This window comes from Bactrocera oleae, chromosome 4, assembly GCF_042242935.1.
Source record: "Bactrocera oleae isolate idBacOlea1 chromosome 4, idBacOlea1, whole genome shotgun sequence".
Classification (NCBI taxonomy): domain Eukaryota; kingdom Metazoa; phylum Arthropoda; class Insecta; order Diptera; family Tephritidae; genus Bactrocera; species Bactrocera oleae.
Genome location: NC_091538.1, coordinates 49667605 through 49693156, shown reverse-complemented (window position 1 = coordinate 49693156; position 25552 = coordinate 49667605). Strand labels below are relative to the sequence as shown.

Here is a 25552-nt window from a genome sequence, read left to right as displayed (position 1 = left end):
ATTGATCGGGATCAAAACTACCAAATGAAAGAATTTCAGACTTCGTGTTAGCTTTTTAGCGTATATATCAGTCAATGTGTAAGATATTTTAGTAAAATTAAGCAATAGTTTAATAATCGATATACTGTAGTATAAGGTCAAAAACTTATAAAATCGGTTGACCTATTAAGTGCAAAATTTTATTGTTTAATTCTTACGTAACATGTTTCAATACAAATCTTGTCAAATTCTAAATATATATCACAAATTGCAAGAGTATAAAATGTTGGGTTATATCTGAATTTAGCTGTCCTTACTTGTTGGTTGTTGTTGTAATTTATCGAGCTGCCACAATTACTGAACCTGCGACTACACAAGATTCCTTAGAACTCACCATCACGGTTCAAACTTAGAACTCACCATAACGGAATAAACGGTATTAAAATGTAAAGTACTATATTTTAGTATTCAGCTGATCTAAAAAATGCAAATATGTCATATTACTAGATCTAACTTCTTTTTATTTCTTTTATCTATTTACCATTTTTTAGCGAATTGGAAGAGGAAAATAACTCTTACTACCCAACTTCATATGAGTTTAACAAACAATTTGAAGTGACTGTTACTGGGGTGAAGCGAACCAAATAAAAGGTGTATCCGAAATATAACGAGGAACGCGCGACATCACACATTCCAAGTTTACTGCAGCGTTAATATGCGGCCGATGTGGAAAGGCTAACCAGAAAATGTAATAAACAAACGTACTTATTACTATATAAATTAATATTTTATACTTAAATACAAAACACGAAAATACAATTTTTCACGAAATTTAATCATAAATAGGATATTCCTTCGAATATTGCAGTTTGTTTTCACTTATATAAAGGAGTATGTATTTTAAAAGAATTTTTGGAAGTGACATGTAAGTAAAAGATTTTATTTTGTTTCAAGAACCTCTGCCGATTTACAACCGTTTCTCATATACCCCAACTATGTCTAGGGAAAATATTTCAATCTTTTTCGCTTTCTCACTAAACCTACCATCTCCTCGGCGCAATATTCAATAACTCTATTGTACCAGCTGCTTGGTGTTCAAAAATTGCCACTATAAACAAACCAAACTACTCGGGTTACTTTTAATAAGTAGAGATTATAAACTACATCAACATTATTAAATAGTAAAGCAAAGAGAAGCATCCAACGCTACTGGCAAGTATACAAGTCTAAGACACTTGGCTGAATAATCATGCCGGGTTAGTTTAGTTGGCGCTGGATCCGAAAGGTTTTAAGGTAGTTCTTTATGTTTTATCAATATCCTTTAAAACAAGAGACCAGCGTGCTTACTATTAAGAGAAAAGCGAATTTCTGTCACAAGAGTAACCACTGCAGAAACGTGTTTGAAATATAACCGACTTCAAGGATTACTAAAAATTAATTCCCAAATTATACAGACAATTTACGACTTCATCAATTCTTTCTCCCAATAGATATCCTAAGAGTCTAAACGGCAGAGATTATAGACATGAAGTCGAATTATCTCACGATTTGAGAGCAACTTTCACACAATTGTATTCTTGAAGGTTTGTGTAAAACTTCACCACGATATACTAAACGAGTTTTGCGCAGAAATTTCATCAATTTGCTTTTCCCTTACACGTTTAACAGCCTTTTATTAGGGTTCCGTCCTGTTCAAGCTTCTTTCCTGGTCCTTCTGCTGATCTCGATTACATCGTCTGGTTTTCTATTATTGCAACAATATAATTTAAATTAGCAGCAGCCTTAAAAATACGATTAACCGATGTCAACTATGATATTTGAAAATATTTTTCATTTTAAACTAATTATAAGTTCAATCAGTTGCATATATTAATAAATGTTTGTACAAAATTAAACTTTTCACCACGTTGAGATTACTATAGAATTACATGATTTTCGAAAAACGATTTGAAATGCATGTTAGATATTGGAATCACATTCCGACTAGTAGACCACTACCGCATCTTACAAGTGGAGATCACAGCAATTATATATATATACATAAATAGTCAAGCGACTTTGAAACCACTAAAGTCTTTTAGGATTTCTTAGTGAATCTAACATCCTATTTGACGATAAACCGGCAATGAGTTCCCGGACACAGTGATATTCCTGACACTTGTGAAACAGATCAACTAGCAAGAGCAAGCACTACCCTACAATCAGACACCGAAGAGAATTTATATGCCTCTAGCCGCTTGTAGATATTTAATGGAGTAACAAAATAATAGATATAGCATACATAGATAACCAAATATGGACCGTATATGCCGACTATTAAAATTCAAAAGGAATAATATAAGAGCTGTATTAGTAGAAGCGCTAACATTTTACTGTCATATTGGCAGACCCGCTACCAAACTGGGGATACCATACAACAACTAATGTAAAAGCTGCTAATAAGAAGAAGAGACTGTATGGTAGAAAATTTTCTATGTGAATGCAAGGCTTTGTAAAGGAAAATATCTGCAATTAAAACTTTTTGTACTGATGATTTTGTACTGGATTATAGTCCCGATGGTAATAAAGCTCTAGCTGTATATTCAGACATCCACCCTACCTACATAACTACCTACTTACGGCGTATGCATTTCGGGAGAAATCAAGTTCTAGATTTTCACCACGGAGTTATTTCAATAATATTACCAGCCGACGCGGCTAGTAACCAATGTTAACGTTTTCTCAAAAGCCATCTAAATTGATATACAAACTCTAGATTCGACTATATATTCACATCAAGACATCAGAGGTATAATACTGTATATATTAGCATGTGAGAAAGTTAATATTTCCGGCGGTAGTCACGATTGTCCAATATTTTCGTTTACAAAACAAAATAAGAAAAAAGTAGTGAATTAAAATCTAGCAAGTAGGATGTCAAAGGTGATGCCCCGCAATGTCAGGCTAATCCAAATGCAGCTATTAAAGGGTCGATTCGGAAGGACCTCCAGCTCTTCAAACCGCCTCTAATCTCTATACAGTTTGTAATATTCTCCAAAATTAGCCAAATAAGATACTTTTTTTTTTACCTAATCACTTTTATTTCGTGAAAGTCGTGTACACTTCAAAATGTCTATTAATGCAAAGTTTTTGTTATTATAGAGAACACTTATCGTGTGCAAATAACTTACGCATGCGTGCACATGCATTTGTCAATATATAATATAAGCATATATGTTTAATAGAATAAACCGAGACTTAGTAATATGCAATTTACGCCTTGACGTTTAAAACTTTGACATTTTGAGTCAACAACTTTGTGATGTTATGACATACGCATTTTATGCATAAGCCAGGGTCATCAATGCTGCCACATACAACGTATATGGTTATAATATTGAACTTATTTACAGATATTTATACATATATGGTATGTGTTAGCTTCTTCACTGATATAAGGGTATATATTCTACATACATATAAACACATGTGTTACATATTAACTCTTAATTATGTGTTTTTACACTCCCTCTTCTGTACAAGTATGCATTCTTCATCCTACAGCTGTCTCCACTTCAATGTCATTTGCCACGCTTAGCCCTGTGATAAAAAGTTGTATTCGTAATGTGATATCTATTGAAATTTAAGTTAAAAGCTTATCAAATACAGACATTCTGGTAAACAGACATTTATGTCATAAAGCATTTATTGGCTATCGAGTTGAAATAAATACTTTTCTTTACTTAGAAATTGAAGTGTTTATTGGCATGAGCAAAATATTTTTAAAAACTGCAGTGGCCTCGTGGATGTATATATTTCTTTTTGCTTATTTGGAAAGAAGAGTTTAATGACATTTTTCATCCATTTTCCAGTGACATAGCCGAACACATTTTGCTCCCTTGTTTCATATCTCAATGCACATAATTAAAATAAAATAAATTTAATCGATAGATGAAATTTCAAAGATTAAGAGTACAAATTAGAATGCAAGATTGATATAATAATGAATTACTGCTAGGAGTATTTTATTTCTTGTCAACAGCCTTTATACCACCATTTCGAATTTGATGATAACACGAAACGTTCTAGTCGAAAGCGACGATATCGGACCACTATAACATACAGAATCAAGTCTTTGTATGGACAACTTTTTTATTTGACGAGATATCTACACAAAATTTGGCGCGAATTGTGGCAAGGCAACACTACAATCTTCGAACAAATTGTTCGGATCGGCTTACTATAGCTGTCATACAAACTAACCGATCAAAATTAAGTTCTTGAATGGAACATTTTTTATATGCAAACGGTATTATAGCTTTAACTTTTTCTTTTGTTTTTGACTAAATTTTGAGTTTGGTACGGAGTCATGGCAAAAAGTAAAGTGAACTCTTTCAAAGGAAATATATTTTTATAAGTACATATTTGCTTGCTGTAAAGAGTAATATTTATCGTAGAGTAATATTAATCGTCTCTAACTCGTCCGGCTAAACCAGCTCACTAAAGCGCACGCCATTAAGGCATCGAACTGCTATTAACATAGAAATTCAATACAATTCGTTAAACTAAAGGGAATATAATTCGTTAAATTTGAGTGGAAATTCAAAGAATTACATTTTGAATTACAAATCGAAATCGTTAGATCTTGTCATCTAAGTGGACATAAAATCTCCAGTTGTTTTTATATATAACCATTTGGTAGTAGTACAAAGAAAGGTTACATATAAAAAGTAACATAGCAAGAGAATCATATGTTGCATGTGTACGCAAAGTCAAACTCATGTATATATTATCCTCGCTATATCTTCCCTTTTGTTTCTACATAATTTTCGTCTTCATATATGGATTAAATTCTGTATGCTATGGTATATAAGTATAAATACGCGTAAAAATTGAATTAACATATGCAGTCGGTGACTTGATATTTTGTCTTCCATTTGAGGATAAGTTTTATTTTTACTTCATTCAAGTCAATATATACCGCTCACGATGCATAACAAACTGAAGGATACCAAACAGAAACCGTAAACATGGAAATTGGATAATGCGAGTACCTTCTTTGTTCTGTTTATACTCACATTATTTTTTATTTGTATTACTTTTATGATTTGTGTAGCGCAATTATAGAAATGGATGTGTGCAAAATATACAACTACAAGGAAACTTTGGGGTTTACTATTAAAAATTTAAGACTTGATGCTGGAGACTGAACTACTCTATGAAAATGATTTTGAGTACCATATCAAAATAAATAATTTTTAAGTGTTAAGTGGATAAATATTTTTAAAATTTTTTTGTATTTCGAATATAATATTTAAATAATAAAATACAGCTTAAAAACATCCTCATTTAAATATTTTAAGATATATGATAAACTCAATTACGCAAAAGTTTTAAACACAACCTTAAATTTAATATATTTTCAATTGGTTTGACAAAAAATCATAATGAAAGAATTGTTTAAAAACTTTAACTGAGGAAAGGTGTCTGTTGCAAACAGACTTAAACAATATATAATAGAAATTATTTGCCATTGAATCTGAATAAATGTAAAACGATGTGCTTTTCCGGTAGATCTGTGCACCCCTCTTCTTATGTAATAAAACACCATATTCTGGAGCGAGTTTTTAACTATGTTGATTTGGGAGTTAATATGGGCCCTAAGCTTAATTTTCGTCTTTATATTGACACCATGGTCTTGAAAGCAAAAGCTGTCCTCAGTTTTGTTAAACGTTGGTCTAAAGAATTTAGAGATCCGTATATTACTAAAACACTTTATGCAACTTTGGTTAGACCTATATTGGAATACGACTCTGTTGTATGGAACCCTAGCTACCAAGTCCATTCTGACAAGTTAGAGTCTGTTCAAAAACAATTGTAACTTTTCGCCTTAGCGCATTTCCGATGGGATGCTAGGGTAAGTCTACCTCTATACACTAGTCGTTTAAAACGAAAATGAAAATTTCCAAAATTCTGTTTGTAATATTCTAAGTCGAAATGTGCTTAACTGCCACAAATTTAGTTATATAATAACCTCGTCATATTTGTATATTGTTCTTTTTCACGAGAGTTTACGGATTAGTGAACTCTATGACAAGACTTATGCTCACATATTCTAGTATTTCTACGAACGAAAATGAAAACATACTTATATACATTATCCTTTAGCCACGGTGTGCGAAAACTTTCGTTGCTAATTGTATTACGTGCACAATTCGTCTTTGTAGGATTTGTGGGAGTGCAGCAAGCCACGTCACATCGAGCGCTTGTATTAATTAATTATCTCGGTGGTGCCGCTTGCGACAATTTGTCACACAGCTGCAATATCCATTCAAAGCTCAGCATAACTGCCTATTGTAGTATATGTGTGCATGAGTAAGTACTTACTATACCCTTCCGCCCGCCACGGTGATACTTGGTAGTTATTCGATGTGCTTTTTGTTTAGCATTATTTCCTCATACATAGGTTATGTTGTCGCTTATTTGTGCGCAATGCTGTTTCATGATTTGTTGTTTTCACTTCTACAATTGTTTCCTGCTGAGTGCAGTATTGCAGAGATATATTGAATTTACTTTGTATCACCTTCATCTAATCGTGACATCTTTTTATCTGTCATCTTTTCAAAGTTTCCATACTCATGAATTTTGCGTCCTTTTCTTGCAATGGACTTATGCACCCTCCTTACTTCACGCCTGTTAGAAGCTAGGCTAGCACAATAATTCTCTGTGTATCAGTTGCTTTCATTTAGCACATTTTTTTGGTCACTCTTCTGTCAAATCGAGGCACTAATTCTAACCTAACCCTATTTAACATAAGCTGTATCTGCCTTCTCGACATGACAATAACTGGCTAATGCAAAGTACAGACTGCTGAGAATTTCGCGAATTAAGTATTTTCTTAGACAAGTTCTTAAAGTTATTTGATAATACCTGATTGAAGGAAAATATCAACTTTATTGTAATATTTCATTGAGACAAAACGCGAAGCGACTAAACTGATCTCTACAACCAAACACTGTACAATATTATTCTCTTTTTGACTCGAATCGAGAACATGTGTGATATTCTTTTGGTTGGTAGGTAAAGAACTTCTGTCCTAAATAAAATAAAAACAAATACATGAAATTAATCAAATTTTAGATTATTAGCATAAAAATTGTAATGAATTTAGTTATCACGATTTCATCTTATACGAGTAAGTACCAATTCGATCAATTTTGCACCACTTTATCCATCATAAACATACGGATATCGACAATAAAGTGCAGAGTGTTGTTTTTAACTGGTAAGTAGAAGCTAGTTCATCGAAATACCATTTACTCGAACTAACCTCACGAAGTGCAGTCTTATCCCTGACCAAGGAGACTGATTAACATGCTCATTTCTTCACATGAATCGTTTACCACAGGCTTGTTCTAACAAGGTGTTGGTTTTCGTAAGAACTGCCCCTTATGGTGGATTTATACAAACTTGTTAATAACGAATAACTGTTTTAAAGTTACAAAGCAAGTTCCCTGTCGTGTTTTTCAAAATTTGAATTTCCCATTCATCAGTAATTCAATGTCGACACTGAAACAACTCATTCAACGGTAGTTTGGAGCGGTTCCTATATACCTTATTCGTATATATACCCACAACTCCTAGAATTCACATATATTTGTTATTGTGTAACTAGAATTTTATTTCACAAATACTTCATTTGCTTTTGAGTTGCCACCGAGAGAGATTTCAAAGCGATTTATTTGGGATTGTGATATCTCACTTGCATACGTAATGAATTAGTGTATATGTACGCATTGACATTGAGACAACCTTGTGCTAACGCATGCTGCAGTAAGGTTACGGGCTAGCTACTAAAAAGCTGGTTTTGGAACGATGGCATGAATGGCCCAATATGATTTAAAAATTTTAGTTTTGAATAGTCTTATAGTATATATACAAAGATGATTGCAGAAATTATATTCTTTACTATTCTCTAAACACTTTTGCTTACAGCAGCATGTCACAGATACATGTGTCACATCTCTCTATTCAAAATTCCTTTTTAGTGCAGAATCTTTCCACAAGAACGTATATGTATAGGTATATATGACCTCGAAATTACACCCAACAAAGGTAGAACTTAAAACAAATTTAACTTTATAAAAAAATTAAAACGTCAACTGAAAATCTGTGCAGAAGGTGAGTCACGCCGGAGACAAGCTACACATTACCATGCGTAGTAACTGCATACTACATACATATGTATATAGTATGTACCAGCTTGTCAACATTTTGATCATTTTACATTCCTTAATTACAGCAAATACTTGTAGACCTGTACAAATATTATCATGCATATGCATCATAAACTTGACTCAGCAGTCAGAAATGCAGAGTGAGGGAGAAAAGGAGTTAATATAAATTGAAAACATGACTGAAATCCACCTGACGCATACTAATGTAAAAAATATGGTATCACATACATGTGCGCATGCAAACACAAATGAACATATGTAGGTATCTTTGTCAAGTGTGAGTGTGAGTATATGTGGATCGAAATGCGATTGTAGGCGCTTCGTGTACGTTTGTTCGTCAGGGCGTATGACTGGCATCTTTTAAATACAAATTATCTTCTCGCTTATTATGTATTTAGTATTTATACGACAAGATTTACATATGTATATACGGCCATGAAATAGAAGCATGCGGTATATATTATATTATTCTTTGCTAAAAATTGAATTATGTGCCAAAAGATTATATGAAAAAACAATAAATTTAAAGTAATTTCATGTCACTAAAACGTTGACGCAAAATTATCGTTAGATTAAAATGTTAGCTAGTAACGAAGTGTAATTGAAGCAAAATTTTAACGATTAATGGAGTTTGACAATAACACTTTGACAATTTAATTGTCGACTAAGATAACATAAAATGTACAAAATTGAAAATAATTAGTGGAAACTATCTCCGCATTAAAAGTGAAATGTTGAGTTGATAAGTCATTTACATGTCACTTTCATCATAATAGATTGCCCAGCACAGAGATATGTAAACATATCACAAGAGAGTACAGCAAGACAGAGAGTAAGCAAAAGTTCAAATTATAATCCTCTGTTGCCACTCGCGGTCTTTGTTCCACAGTCATGATTTTTATGATTCTAATGGTCCTAAAGTTTCTTTTGCAGTTTTCGCTTACAATAGCTTTATAATTATAGCTAATATTTTCAGTCGCAGTCTGTTAGTTGCTGCAGTCATTAAAGTCGAAGTCTCCAAATGTCAGCAATTGACTAAACAAAAGTGAGCAGAAAAATATGTAAAAACAAGAAAATACAATATGTGTGTGAAAATAATTGAATTTAAAATTTTAAGTTTAAATGGATTCATTTGTTTAACATTTTAGTAGGATACTGAAATAGAATTATATTTTTAAGCTCTAAAACAACTATAATTATTATACTTCATATACTTTTCACTTTCTGGCGCATTTTTGTACTTTGGTTTAATCAATTACAAAATGATAATGATTCATATCAAAACTTAACAAGAAATAATACATCATAAATTCAAAACATTAATTAACTCCATTATTGAGTGTGCGCTAGAAAAAAATTCCTTTTTCACCGAGCAGAGCAAAGTTAAGAAAGAAGAAGATTTGATAAGTTATTGAAAACGCTTTAAATTATTTTGGCAGAAACTCGAATTATTTGCGCAGAAATATATAAGCGAATAATGAGAGAAGTTTTACGTTTAAACAATGACACAATAACATCGAGCACTACATATTCGTACTCGTCAGTTTGACGCATCATATCATAAACTGAACGAAATATCGCCTGACACTTGAAAACTTTTGACACACTCATACCACTATAGCCGAATCCGTCAGGAGTTGAATCTGGCCGTTAATCTCAATTACTGTCACAAAATGGCCAGTAACAGAAAATATTAATAAGAAAAAAAATTTGCTCGTACAAGCATGCGGTAGGAGATGTAAAATTTTGATCAGTCGTCAGCAATTGAATATCTAGAGGGTAAATCTGAACAAATGTTATAACGTCCTATGCGACTATTTGTCACATGTCACTTATAACATAAATTTGTTTTATTATTTATATGCTGACAGAATAGCAACAATTATGTGAGTAAACTAAAAAGGTATACTATCACTTAATACTTTCTTGTGTTTTAGGTGGTCAAGTCGTCAGGGGAAAACACTTTTTATTGAATATATCTACCTGACTTTTCACAAAGCTTACTCGCTTACTATAAAAAAGGACCTAAACGCATGCCAATAAAATTGATAATAATGTATATGCGGGGAAACTGGATGAGGAAGCAAAGCTTAGTTGCTGCCAAGTTTTGAAAAATATATACGTATATACAACAAGATCAAGCTATATAAGGCACTATAAATTGACATGTAGAAATACAAGCATGTATGTCCATAGGTATAGGTATATAAGAAAATAAGTACCTTTGTATGTAAGTATATGTGTAATAGTAATATCCGCATTTTCTGCAAGTTTTTCATTCAATTTCTCCAGAGAAACCGCAAAAACGAATTCGTCAGAACACATTCCTATACAGCACAGCCGGTTGGTGAGCATATACCGGCTGCCGCCTTTCAATAGGCGATATTTCACCATAATATTCTACGCACGATGCAAATCAAACAGTTCTTGAAGTGTTGAATGTTCCCGCAGTTGTGTTGGGTATACAAAAGTAACTGCCACCTATTGTGTATAACTACAAAAAATTTTACAACCGTTTTGAAGCATTCGTTTTCAAATATCTTTGGTTTGTAGTGTTTCTTTTACTGTTAACTTTTTAATTACAGTTTTGAAACAGCAGGCGATTCTTTAATGTTTTCTATATAGAACCGAGCATATGGAATAAATAATTCAAAGGATTTAGTAAAAACAATATCAACAAATGTTAAAACTTTGGTCGCTTGTTTCCATATCTCAATTAATGAAAAATCTTTTTCAGAATCAAGAAGAAATCCCTGTTTAATTAACCATTTTGTATGTTCAAACCTTTGGGTGATTCAACTTCAAACTTCTCTTCTCCCTTTAACAAACTGCTTGTTGTTAAGTTAAAAGTTTTTTGTAATTTGCTTCATTGAATTAGAAATTGGTAATTATTCATCATGATCAAAACACTACAAATAATATAGTACCGTAAAGTGCGAGAAACAAACTTTATTCTATTCACCAAAATCAACTTTAGTTAGACAAATTAATAAGCGAATCAAAAGCAATATCATACTTACTTTCACCACTCTAAAACAACAAGCGTGAACTGTTTAAACCCAGATATGTATATGCATTTATCACCCACTTGTTTCTCATCATCAAGCAGGTCGAAATTTCGCCTGTTGATACTTGAGAACTCTTAGTCAGCTGGAAATGTTCATCAAACTTTTGACAACCCCAAACTCGCTTTTGATAGTATCGATGAGGCAAGCCACCGTTAATCTAAACAAATGTCACAAATGGTGATAAAAAATAATATATTAGTAACAATAAAAACAAACATACTGTAAAGGTTGCCTCACAGTTTGTGAAATAGGTAGCGTAAAAGTTGCGTTTGATAGTTATACTTTAGTTGGACAGCAGTATCCGAGCAGCTGGTGGAAATCTTGGCAATTGTAATATGTATAAATTCTTATGTGAGTATTTATTATATTCTCACATATGTGTTTTATATAAGAAATGTTTTCTAAGAAGGGGAAATTAATTTCATATAGGAAGAGATAGAAATAGGAATATATATATATATAGAGACGGAGGTCGATACAAAGAAGGCGAAAAACCAGCGACTTCTCAAACTAATCCCACATTATTTTATCGCCAAACCTTTACCATAAAATTTCATAAACAATGAAGGGAATCTAATTTTCAATTAATTCGTTTTGAAATCAAAATTATACCGTTTATTACTTGTAGTGAGCCAATACAAACTTATTCATATCCATAAGGTTGCAACCATGTATTGGCTACCGTGAAAGCAGCAAATTAACAGTTGAGTGTATTTTTGAGCAATTCATACAAATTATTACTATTTTGTCTACAGGCAAATTAATCGTAATGACTGTGGTCGCAGTGGTCCTTTGACTGGTTAAAACCGACAACAATCTTTCAAGTCAACTATACTCATGCGTATTCGGCAAAGGTTAATAAACATCATACTCTTATAAGAACTATAGCCAGCTTTTAAAGGCATATACTTGTATATGGCAAATACTATCCACAATATATAATTTTAATAAATAAAAATATTGAACTTAAAAATATTGCTATTTAAAATTATTCCCCACAACTAAAAATTATATGCCACCTCTTCAAAATATCGGAATCAAAAATATTATTAATTTCCTAAGTATTATTATCTCTTTAGGATGGTTGACGTTTCATATCGGTAAGTAGTGGTCAGTTTATATATTTCTTTCCCATAGAACCGGTTAAAATACCTCAAATAAGAATCGAAAAAAGAAAAAGAGCTTCTTTCTCAGCTGTGGGTTGAAATTTCTTTACATGAAAAATATCAGGAGTTATAGGCAATTAAAATAAATTACGAGACAAACGTGAGAATATCGTTTCTATGTAGATATGCAATAAAATCTCTTAAATACCTTTTGAATAAAATGCCAAAACCAAATTTTGATCCAAAATTTCGGAGTACTAAAATGTATAAACACCCATGTTTGAAAAATTTTAAAAGTTCGAGGAGACTATGTAGTTGAGTAGTGCTGACATACGAGTATACCTGAAAAAATCTACATATTATATATGTTATTTACGCGAACACGTGTGCACACTTTAAGTGCTAATGTTGATAATTTCAACTTTTATTTCCGTTGACAGCTGCCACAGAGAGACGGCAACAATAGAGAAGGAGGGAAACTAAAAAGTAGAGACGGCGAGAAAACTTTACAATATAATTTCTCACCTAGTGCATATAACAGTTAAAAAAAAGCAAGTGAAATGCGCATGACTAAACGCTCACCGCAAGGCGTCACGCCCTAAGCCATACCAGCGGAATAAAGCACATGTGTGGCAAATGCCAGAGAAAATAAGATATGGTAGAAGATATGTAGCGTCTGCTTTATTATGAATACACATACATACATGCTTACACATATAAATATCTAGATAAGAGCATTAATTTGCAAGACTTACATGAATACTTGACGTGAACAGTTAACCACTTATATAAGTACATATGTATGCCTTATAGCCATTTTCGTTACTTGCTGAAGTTGGTATTCAATGTCTTCGGGGAGACTGCAAAAATATATTGGTCAACAAGTACCGCTGGAAAAAACACCAAGTTGATGATTAAATACCGGCTGGCGCCTTTGAGTATTCAAAATTTCTCCATAATAATCTGCGTACGATGCGAATTAATCAGTATGCCCTATTTAATTATATTCACTTACAAGAACAACTAAATGGTATGAAGAGAGATACAGAGGAAAAAAATACGCAACGAAAAAGGCAATTAAGGGAGAAAGCATTTCGATTACTTGCGTCGCCGTTTGGTGCCGGTTTCGTATATGAACAAAACGTACAAACACACGTACAAATTTGATTGGTTTATGGTTGTCCGATCGCTGTTTATACCTTAACTAGACTTGTTTAGTGGATGGAGTTATTATTTTTATTAAATGCACACACAAGTGTTAAGGTTATATATATTTTTATTCCATGGAGTCGGTAAGTAACTTTCTTTCTCAACTGTGGGTTAAAATTGCTGTACATGAAAAATAAAAGAAGTTATGGGAAATTAAAATGAATTACTCACATACAATATCACTGTAATACTTGTATTTACCCACACTGTTCTCACTTTTCCGATTCGCTGAAACACCAGCTAATTTACTTGTGCTGGATTATCGTATAGTATTTGTAATGACATTGTTCTAGGAATACGCCAAGGATTTGACTAAGTTGGGGATGTTGGCGTTATTGATCACGTGCATTCAATTGCTTGTTTATTTTTGTATTTATCTTAATTGTTTAAGTGTACTACTTGAGGTCCTGTATATCAGAAAATGTATAAGCGCATACATAAATAAGACTGTAGTTGTGTGGGGAAGTATTTTACGGAAAATAATTTGTAAGTGACACTTTTGAAAACAAAAGTCCATCACGATACCAGCATACCTAGCGTCCACATAATAAGAGCTGAATCGAACGGTATATAGGATTTTGATTTTAGAGGTAAATATATGAATATTTCAAAATAAACACATTAGATTACTATAAAAATTCAAAAACAGTTATTAGGTTAAAAAATACTATTTTACTTCGGGTACCAAAATTATTATGATTGCTTGCAGTTGAAAACATTTTGTGAATAAGCTGTCACCTGCTTAAGACTTTTCACTCAATGTAGTCGATATAATATTAAAAGCAACAGAAAACGTTAGCTTCCGTAGCACCGAAGCTTTAACGCCCTTCACAACTTTGATCGGTTACTATGTATGACAGATACATGCTATTTATTGGATCCTCCAATATTGTAACGTTACCTTGAACAATAATTCGTGATTCGTGGTGAAGATATATCGTCAAATGAAAAAGTTTCTAAACCAAGCACTTGACTCCATTTCAACAAATGAGCACATTCTTGGTGAGAAAAAGACGGGTGTGAAATTTCAGATCGATATCTCAAAAACTAAGGAATTAGTTAACGACTGGCGGACATGGCTAAATCGACTCAGCTCTTCAAACTGTTCATTTATATATATACTTTATAGGGCCTCTATCGTTTTCTATAGGTGTTACAAACATCGTTGCAAATTTAATATAACCTGTTCAGAGTATAAAAACCTATAACACAAGTTACTTGGTATTAAAAACAATAATATAATCTTTATAGAAATAAAATGAAATTCGAAACGTTTAAGATCTTTTTGAATCCTAATCAAATGATAAAAAGTTAGAGGAACAACGAATTCCATTTATAGTTACATGATCTTATTGTGAGTGCGCTATATTTGATGCACATAGGTATTCGTGCAAAGGTCGCTACTCGCTTTGATGAAACTGTGATATTCACTTAGCCGCATTATCTTTCAGATTAATTTATGTAAACCCTTATGGAGAGTACTGAACGCATGTGTAAAATTTCAAAGACGTCCTCTGATAAATAATATGCTTTTTCATGCACATGTGTGCTATAATTAATCCAATGTTTCGGCCAACGCCTGCAACGACTACTTGGTCAGTGATAAATCTCTAAGTCGGTAATTTACAATTGTTGCTGATTTCATATAATCAGAATACATCTCGAACTCCATTGTACTATTGGATGTAGTCAGGCATCGTAAATGGTAACAAAAATGTGATATGGTACATATGGATATAAGTTAAGAGAGATTAGGAATTTTGACTTAAGTTTCTGTAGATACCCTACAAATTATTAAATAACTTCATGATTTATTGTTCAAAAATAATCAAATTGTCTTTCTAATAACCATATTTCATTATTTCTACGGACTCAGTTATAGCAAAACGTTTAAAGCTAACGTTTGAATGAGAGAATTAGGGGAGCCTAGAGCCAGGCAAAAAGCAATGTCCCCTATGTGTAGACATTTTGCTAATTGACCGAACCAAGTATTTGCATGGAAACTTTTATCAGTTGACGAGATATTTTCAACAAATTTGGCATACGCCACTCCGAAGATATTGTTCAGAACTGACCGATCAAAATGAAGTTGTTGTAAGGAATCGTTTGTATTTGTGAAGAGTATTATATGTAGTTTCGGTGCAACCCAAGTTTACGTTTCTTCTTGTTTTTATTTAAATTTAAGAAAGCGGTTGTAGTGAGTTTATTTCAGTGCAAATTTCGACTCCATTCCTGATTAACTTTCATTAGTATTCCCGTCACTAAATGTTAACCAACAGTTATTTATACGGTATTTATACTCGTTCTAACCTTTGACTTTTGTGCACTCGAAAGAAATTTTGTTCGTAAGTGCTATTGCATACATACATGGACATTTGGAGAGCTGTGTGTGATGACTAGAGACAACTGCAGGCAAATATATTTTAACGGTCACTCGACTATCATGTGCGCATTCACATACATACAATGAAGAATAAGGGGAGTATGGTAAATGTGCTCTTTGGTCACTCATTTTTCGAGGGTTTTTAGTATCTCTTGACATTCGTTTTGGTTCGGCCAGTGAATGCCGAAAATAGGTAAGTTAGCATTGGAATTAAGTTTTGAAATAAATTAAGTTTTTCTGCATTTTATTTAATTTAGTTTTTTTTTCGCTCAAACTGCTATACCTTGTAGTTAAATAGCAATTTTGAATAAATTCTATGAAATTAGCTTAAAGCTTAAAAAATAGAGATTGTTTTTCGAATATGAAGAAAAATATTTTTGTTAACTACCATTATCAGGCAGTGAGAAGTAATTAACTGGTACAAAGATTACAACCTTTGCAGATTATAGGTCGAGCCGTTCTGAAATTTTATTTTCCTGTTTGATGTTAAAAGCAGTGTTTTACAAATCATGATGCCAATTTATAATCTTACATTTCTATCAAAAAACATATGCAAAACACTATGGAGCAATCCTTAGCTTGATATCACCGATCTATCTGCAAGCTAAACCCTAGTAGGAGAATATTTATAGCTAAAGTTATACAGAATATATTATAAAATAATTAAAGGCGTTACAGACAGCGATAACTTAAGCCTTTTAATTCAGAATAAACGATTTTTTCAATTTGGTAGAGTTATTTACGCAGTATGGCAACCTTGTATAAGAAGGAATCTGTGCAATTTGAATTGGAATCAAACAGTTTCAGTAACTCTGTGCAGGTAAATTCTTTGAATGCATACATATAATTCATATTAATTCATCGTATTTAGATTTCCTTAATTCTCATAACTGCGGTTTTCTTTCTGACTAATTGCTATAAATAAAGAAATTAGTGAAAGTTAATATTTAATTTGATAACTCAACTCAAGGCTAAATTGACTAAGAGATCTGAGCTACTTGAACCTAAAAGAATGAAAAAATCGAATTATCCATTTTCATAGTATGAGTAATTTACTAATATATAAATAAATCAATAGATTATTAAATCAGTGCAATGTAGTTAAAAAATATATGTATAGTAAAGATTAGATTGATTTGTTAAGCCCAACTGAACTCCATCTGAAGTGCAGTAGGCACACAATCCATAATCCAGCTCAATATATGCTTCTCAAACAAATTAATGTCATTAATCTCACAGTGTGCCGGAGAAAGATTGACCTTCTCAAGAAGAATGTAGAAAGCAAATATATACTGTATGTTGTAGAAAAGACACCAAAGACATAAAAACTTTGAAGGGTTATGCGAGTATGTGTATGTGGGTGAAGATTCACCAACCTTGAAACCAAATCAAAAATAATGAAACCGAAAATCACAAACTTTCTTTACTCCTGTGTCAGCGACAAATCGAAAAACTTTTCATATTCAACTTGTAAAAGAAGTTGAGCGCGTTTACACACCAATACGCACACTGCCTATATGTACCTACACACATGCACGTTGAAATATAAGAGTGCAAGAAATTACATACAGTTGATATTCCGAAATATCGTAAATACAGGATATGAAATATTTTTGCCAACATTTCTGCATATGAGAATGGCTTCGAATTTTCCTCTAGATAGGTAGAGTCTCCACATTCAGTTCCCTAATATGTTAGTGTCAAAGATAAATACATTTTTAATTAGAACATTTTAAAATTTCATTTAAGTATCCACACTGTGTTGCTTAGTATAGACTATATTCAGCGCTTACTTCACATATCTCCTTCTGATGTACATTCAAAGCAATACCATCTACTACATATGAATCGTCTAACATTTTCTGTAACTGGAAACTATCGACAAAGCTAAGAAATACACTATAGCTTACAAAAAAAGAATGAGCTTTTCTAATATTGTATTAACTAATACATTTTCAACCAAGATACCCACAAACTTTTAAAAATATCTTCTTCTGCCAGCTACAAACACTGTACGATCATAAAGCGTTTCTCTCTTAGCCAATTAGTGTTGTAAGCAACGCCTTTGCATAAAAATCCCGCTTGTCGTCAACAGCAACCACCGTGGTGTTTAAGTAGCATAGAAATCCTCACACTATAAATAAAAACAAAAACATGTTTAATAAAACCAGCAAAGGCATGTATATGTTTACAGGCTTATGTATGATTTATAACATTTCAGTTCTTGTAACTTCATTGCCACAACATACCATACAATATTTTTTTAGCAATCGTAGTCATATATGTGTGTGTTTGTATGTCTGCGAAATATCTGTGTAAAGGCATCATTTTGTGCAATATAAAATTTATATGATTAATTTTTTATGTTCGTTTAGAAAATTTATTTTGAGATATATAATGCGTTGAGTGGCTGAGTTCTTAGTCAAGCTGTGACAACAGCAACACCCTCGACTGCTTACGTGTTATTTTACAACACATTGTGAAACCACTGCTTGCGTTGGTGTGCGTGTAAAGGTACTTTAGCCTTCGTATTGTTAAGAGCTTTGCGGTGAGTGACGATGATTGAAAACAGACAGAAGTGACCTGGTGACTGGCAGCAGCTTTTCAATTTTTTACTTTAGATGATGAAAGTAACTCAGTGAGTCTCAACTGGAGATCATTTAAAAATTTACTGTATAAGAGAAAAAAGCTATGTGTTTGAATTAACCTACTCCACGTTTTAAATCAAATTTACATAATATATACCGAATAGCCAAGTTTTATGCCAAAATTATTCAAAGAATATTACAGCGGAAAACTGTAAGCTTTGTGTTATACCTACATCCTCGGTTTTAAATCCGGAAAAAGATAAAATTGTTGAGTTGAAAGCTATATTTTAGCATAATAAGTATTATCATAGAATACCATGATCTTGCTTACCTGCCTGCTTTAGATGCCAGTACAGTAGTTACTTCGATACACTAATTGCAGCTAGTTCGTTTACGTTATATTAGTGGTAATATTTTGATATCAGTTTGATTATTTCCGCCATTACTTTCACTTATTAAAAAATTTTTCAGTATTAAAAAGTAATATCAATAATTAAGTTAATTAAATTATATTATTCCCTTTAATACAATATACTATCTAATTTCTATAAAAAGCACATGTTTGCATAAATTATAATGTTTATAAAACCAATGTACACTCTATTCCATACATTACGTACATCCATGGCGTACTTGTATAAGCAACATTCTGTGAAGCGAACTCGATTCAGCTGCATATCAAAGAAATTCAGTAAATAAAATTTTGAGAAGATGTGTACGCACACTTGTCCGCAATTCACACATACGTAAATACATTTTTGTTCAAACATACATTATGGGTGTACATGTCATATTATTTGGCTGCTTTTTTTTAAATTAATTTTATAATATTATATATTCTAAAAAACGCTCTTGGTGTTAAAAACTAGGTGTTTTTACTGTATTCACAAATGTGATCCAACTTTATTTTTATCTCTTTGCTCTAAGCTTACATTTTTTAGTGAACCACACCTCGGAGTTATGAACTTCAGCTCTTTAGTGGTTTCTTAAGGGAACTACTATTCTTCAGAATCATTTAAAATTTAATATCCATTCTTTGTGTAATTTCATTTTAGGCGCAAATGTACATTTTATCTACACCAGAACAGCTTTTTTGTTTATATAATGTGCGTTAAAGCTGAGATGGATTCATTCGCGTACAAGTATAGAAGAAAGTCAAAAGAAAATCTCATTGACAGGTTGTTACAACTGTCACCAAGCCATATCCATAATCAACTGCGATACAGACAAAATAAATACACGTATACAAACACATGCACACACACGCTCTCAGTGAGTGAATACTGGTAGACTTACTATATACAGTTACCAGCCGTGATATTTGTGGTTACTTCTGCCACGATTTAAAGCAGCCAGTTGCCGGCTGTATGTTGGCTGTTGACTGCTGTTTGTCGATTTCTGGTTCCTTTCCACACTTGTTATTGCTATTCTTATCATTCATCTTTACATTTTTTGTTTTTGTTGCTATCAGCAACATATGCCATAAGCAACGAGCCAAATTAACGTTTAGAATATTCTTTACAATACATTCATACACACCGATAACCGCAGATCCTTATATGAACAATTTCTTCGTATTTTATGTAGTTTTAGTATCGTTGGCTATAAGTCCCAAAACTTTTTAATTCGTTTATACATACACATAATCAGGAGAAGATCTCTTGAAATCTCAAATCTTAATTATTTACATTAAAAACTATAGATTATCTCTCGAAGTATTGCAGTATTGTGGTGTATAATATTTAGCTGTCTTACAAAAGTGCTCCTATTTGTAATTTTTGATGGATTGTTGTGATAGAAGTCTGCAAAAATATACCTACATTTATAATACATAAGCGAAGTGCACAAAGGCAAAAGATGATGTGTATGTAAATAATTAAAAATATTTCGTAACTAAATGCATTGTTGCTAACTCTATTGATACATGACAACACAGTCTAATTTGATCATGTGAAATTGCTTCCAAAGAAATGCAAATGTTTTTTCAATCCCATTTTAATTTAATTTATTTAGCAGTTCAAAAATTCCCTAGAAATATAAAATGGAATCCAGCTTGTTGAGGAACATTTAAAATTTTCATCACAAATTTTTTGTTTTTGATTTTCATTTATAAATTTATTAAATTATTTCTACTCACAACTATTACTCAGCAGTTTTGTTTAAAAAGTTTAAAAACAATTTTAATTTTGATAACAGAAGCTTCGATTTATTCTTGTAGAGCATGCGTTCTACGAGGAGAGATTGCAACACTTGCAATGAGGCAACAAAAGCGGTAACAGCTGACCCGCTAGTAAGAATGAAGTCTCACTTGACCTATAGGCTGAACTCTGACAATATTTACCTTTAGCTAACGATAGTTTATCGTACAAACACACATACATTCATCAGCAAACCAATACTACAACCTCAATATTATTTTATTGTTTTATGTCACCTTCTTGCATACCTCTGCAGCACTACGTGACCTCTAGACTTCCAATCGTTTGATGCAATCACTGTTTGGATGAGTCGTACATAGTAGAGCCGTGCTTGCGGATATTGCTTCATGAAACGTGACGTTTGAAATGTTCGCTGACTGTAAAATTATCGCGAATATTGGATGCATTTTGTAAGTGATCCGAGTGGCCGTCTGCAGAGTTGCCAGATGAATGCTTTTATGTATTTGTATGTAGTAGGACTAATGTGTGAAGGATTGTGAAATTTATTTGAGTTAGGAAAATGGAAGCTTAATATTATATGTTTATAGGTTAAGTAAGCCAGAATTCCAAAAATTCAACATAGAAGTTCAATGAGACAACAGATTACTGTGACTATCTTTGGCTAGTCCCGGGTTCAAACATGTTTCGAGAGAAATTTTAAAGCGTAGTTCTCTAGGTCCTCTCCACAATATCAAAATACGAACAATATTGAAAGTGTCAATCGCGTTCAAAAACAAATTGGAAGACCCTAACTGTGAGTTAGAAATGAAACTATATTGAGGGTGTCAGATATAAGTTTTTAAGGAGAACATAATTGCAAAGAACAAATACTAATAATTATATTAAGGAAATTTTAATAAACACTTTCAACAAGTGGCAATTTCCTTCAATGATATTACAAAATTATTACATATTTTGTAGTGAGACTTAATCTTTCCAAATAGGTAAAAACCCTTTTCAAAAAAAAACGCCTAAAACTTGTTTTTCCTATTCTGTTAACACCTCTACTTACTTGACACTTTCACCACTGAGATTAAGTAAGTATCAGGAATGAATGTTTTTTTTTCTTCAAAAAGTTCACAAAATTTATTATTTTTTTCTATTTCCACAAAAGTAATTCGAAATCACTCTCCGGTCGCATACCAGTGGAGAGGTAGTTGAAAACAATATATATTGTATATATAAATCGATTTAAAGACGAGGTTACTCGCGCGCCAAAAGAATGTCCGCCGTTGTTGGTTGATCGAAAGTCGATGTGAGAAAGGCTGTCGCTTCGAGGTGTCTTTCTAACTTTTAGCCATTAGAATTTAGTAACAAAGAAGCTTAAAAATCAATTGAATCTTGACCAAAAAATGTTATTTAAAAAATTTATATATCAGATTTGCCAGTTAGTCTTTTTCTCCAATTCTTTTCGATTTTATTAGTTTGGTATTTTCCTTCTATTTCTGTATTTTTCTCCACAGGCACTGCACTGATGGCGCTAGACATTGTGGCGACTCATGCTCCTTTCTATTACTACTCTGATTTTTTCTTTAACCACAAGAGAGGATTTACTTTACCAGTGCTACTGCTTCATCGTTTTTCATTACGTACATGTTTAATTAATTGACTTCAATCAAATTCAATAAGATTTACAAGTGCTTAACTGCTTTTGTTTCCCGTTAGTTTCGTCACCTTTGAATTTATATACCGAATAATATTTACTGAATAAAAGATTATTGAAAATCTCAAAATAACCAATGGAAAAAGGTATAAAAATTTACACAAGTTGCGTTGAAAAGTGTTGCTTTTGTTGTATTCCTTGTCACCTTATTACAACATTGTACTTCGGAACAATAGCATATAACCAACATCCGCTTAATCTACCATGCTTTACGCCCTAATTCAATTATGAAATTTTATGAAATACATATTTTTTGCTACTGTCGCTTAACAGTTTATGTCAGCAGCTTCGACGGATTTTTCAATAATTTCCATCAATTACCAAGTATTTGCATACATACGACAAATCCTTTTATTCCTTTTTCTCGCCATCTTCAGTTTTGTGAGCTCTTACATACCATATACAAGTATGTAGGCGTACGTGGTTAGGCGCTTAGCGTAACGAGTACCCGGAGTGTAATAGTAGCTGAATATAGTGTTTTTATGGGTGACATCAGCACATGGCTGAAGGTCGAGACGGAAATTTCGTTTATTACGAGGTTTTGCGTGAACAGCTGTATAAATGTAGGCATTTCAACACAACTGAAATGGACAATAACAGCATTTTTACAACTTACTTTTATAATTATGTGGCACTGTATTGATATTGATGTAATTGTTTATATAAAAGAGCAATATTAGCGATAACTTGTAGCGGTACTAAAATAATACACGCCTATTAATTTGATAATGAAACGCTTTCACAGGATTGTATTTCAGAATTCCGAATGTATTAAAATTTTTAAAGTAAAACTTCTTTAGTCCCGCTACTAAGTCCAAACGATAGCAACGAGACTTTACAGCAAGTCCAATTTCCATCACTTCAGTAGTATAGTCCATTGACTTCACTTGAAATAACAATATTGCAAAATAGGTATTAAATTTGACGATTTTAAGAAAGTTGTGATTTTAATCAAAATATTTAAAACAAGATCAGCAATCACTACAGGAATTATAATAACCATAACAAAGAATATCACCTAAATGTAATGTCTGACAGAATTTGTTTGTAAAATATTACAAATCTAATGAATGAAGTTACTGTGCTTACTACACATCTTTCGAAATTTTGAACAAATATATGTTGACAAAACACCATTACATTTTCATTTCAATATTCATTCTTGTCAATTTTATAATCGAAGTTCATCCTACCTGAACGCAATTATCAGGCCAGATATTCGAAATTAGGAAAATTTAACGTTTAATTTAATACTTTCAATTAAAATACACCATATCGAGGCATGGCCGCACATTTGAAACTCGATAAAACAGAACATTAACATGCTTTCAATATATCTAATTAATTACTGTGAGGAACTCCAGCAGCAGCTGAAATATGGTAAATCAAATAAAACATGACACGCGAAAATTCAATTAAACACAGCAGCAGCACTAAATTATTTCGACAAAGAGTGTAGAGAATATATATATTGTATTAAAATTAAAGTAACTGTCACGGGCATAAATGAGAAGAGCAATAACAATGTCATTTTAGCGACATTAATTTCCATCTTCTATTTGTTTATTCAATGCGACACAAATGAATTTTTACTGATCGTAAAATATATATCATATCCGCAGGCACTTTGCTTTGCTCACTTTATTAGTGGGTCCATATGTTTTACAAATGCAAAATATTAGATGAGCGTACGCGATTTCTAAGTAAAGTTTCCAATAATATAATAAGCATATTTGCATAAAAGCACATTCTATGCATAGTTATGTGTATGTGAATATTGACCATAGCATTTTTCCTAAATCTCAGCAATCATTAGAAGTTAATTATGAGGATGGAACTTTATTAAAAAAATTCTTTCTCTGCATTAATACTTTTGTAGATTTGATAAATGGCTCATTTGAATTGTCAGTTAGCAGACAAAACATAAAATGCAAAATTTACTATGAATAGTGCTTTAACCACCTTCATTTGCTTATTATATATCTTTAGGTGAAAGTACTCAAAATTCATTGGATACAGGAAAAAAATGTAATTGTATTTTCTTCAGTTGTTCTTCGTGTAAGGATGATATAATTTGAAAACATGCAGCTTCCTTCGCAATAACCTTTTATGAGTGAAAGTAGTAAATAAAAACACAGATATGCTCGGAAGAATGCGGTACCTTCGAATTATTACTAAACAAAAAATTTTTGGATTAATAAATGAAATGGCCAGAAGAGATTTGCTAAATACAATCCTGTTTATGTGAGAATGTGGGAGGATGTTTTTTACCTTTATTTTAATATAAGTGATTCCCTTCGCTCTTTGCCAAAAATGGTTTTCTACCGCCGCTTAAGGTATCTTGTTTTTAATTTTGCATTTAACGGTATCACCAGCTATATCACTTGAATAAATGCTTGCTTGTCAAATGCACTATTGATCATTATTACCATAATGACACACATTCATACGTAATTAATTAACTTGTTTTGGATATTATAGACGTGTTGAGGTTGTTGTTCGCCATTTTTTAACAGGGTTGGTATTTAAAAAAACATTATTGACTTTATAATTGAACAATTGCAAAGTTTGTTTGACATTAATTTTGCTGTCACTCATACGCAATGCCGAGCTTAAATGACATTTACAATATATTTCCATTTTCAACAAAAATAGCAGAAGTCAACAACTCAATGTAGAGAATATTACAAATAACAACTAAGTTACAAAATAACAACAGGATTATTGCGCACTACATCATATAAATACATAAAAGTTTGTATATATATATTTGCTATATATTATATGAATATGTATATGTGGGTAAAAGTGAAGATTATGCGCTATGTTTGACGCCTAATAGCTAAAGAGGTTTATTTCTTATTCGTTATAAGCTAACAAAAATATAATAACGGAAAGAATTAAGAATTAAAAACATGTGCTGGCTCTACATTTTAGGAGATATGCAGTGTTGTTTTTAGGAGTGCCGCGTAGAAGATTGAATTAACGCCGCAATGATCCTTAGATGTTGCAACATATATACACTTCACAGGGTCTCTGACGTTTCCTTTAGGGTGTTACGAACATCGTTGCAAACTTTGTATATTGTATTCAGGGTGTAACAAGTCCATACACCCACACAGTTACGTGGAGCCAAGGGCTT

At 32.3% G+C, this 25552-nt stretch overlaps 1 protein-coding gene across 2 annotated transcripts in view; it reads left to right on the top strand.

Moving 5' to 3' along the window:
• LOC118680748 (uncharacterized) overlaps positions 1–25552 on the top strand; it is a 382178-nt gene that overhangs the window by 30288 nt on the left and 326338 nt on the right. The window contains exon 2 of one of the 2 annotated variants that reach the window (XR_011396107.1): positions 531–707. The exons of the other annotated variant lie outside the window; for it this stretch is intronic. The gene's annotated coding sequence lies outside the window, so the exon portion shown is untranslated. Of the gene's footprint in view, positions 1–530; positions 708–25552 lie in introns of those variants that run through there. 2 annotated transcript variants of the gene reach the window in all.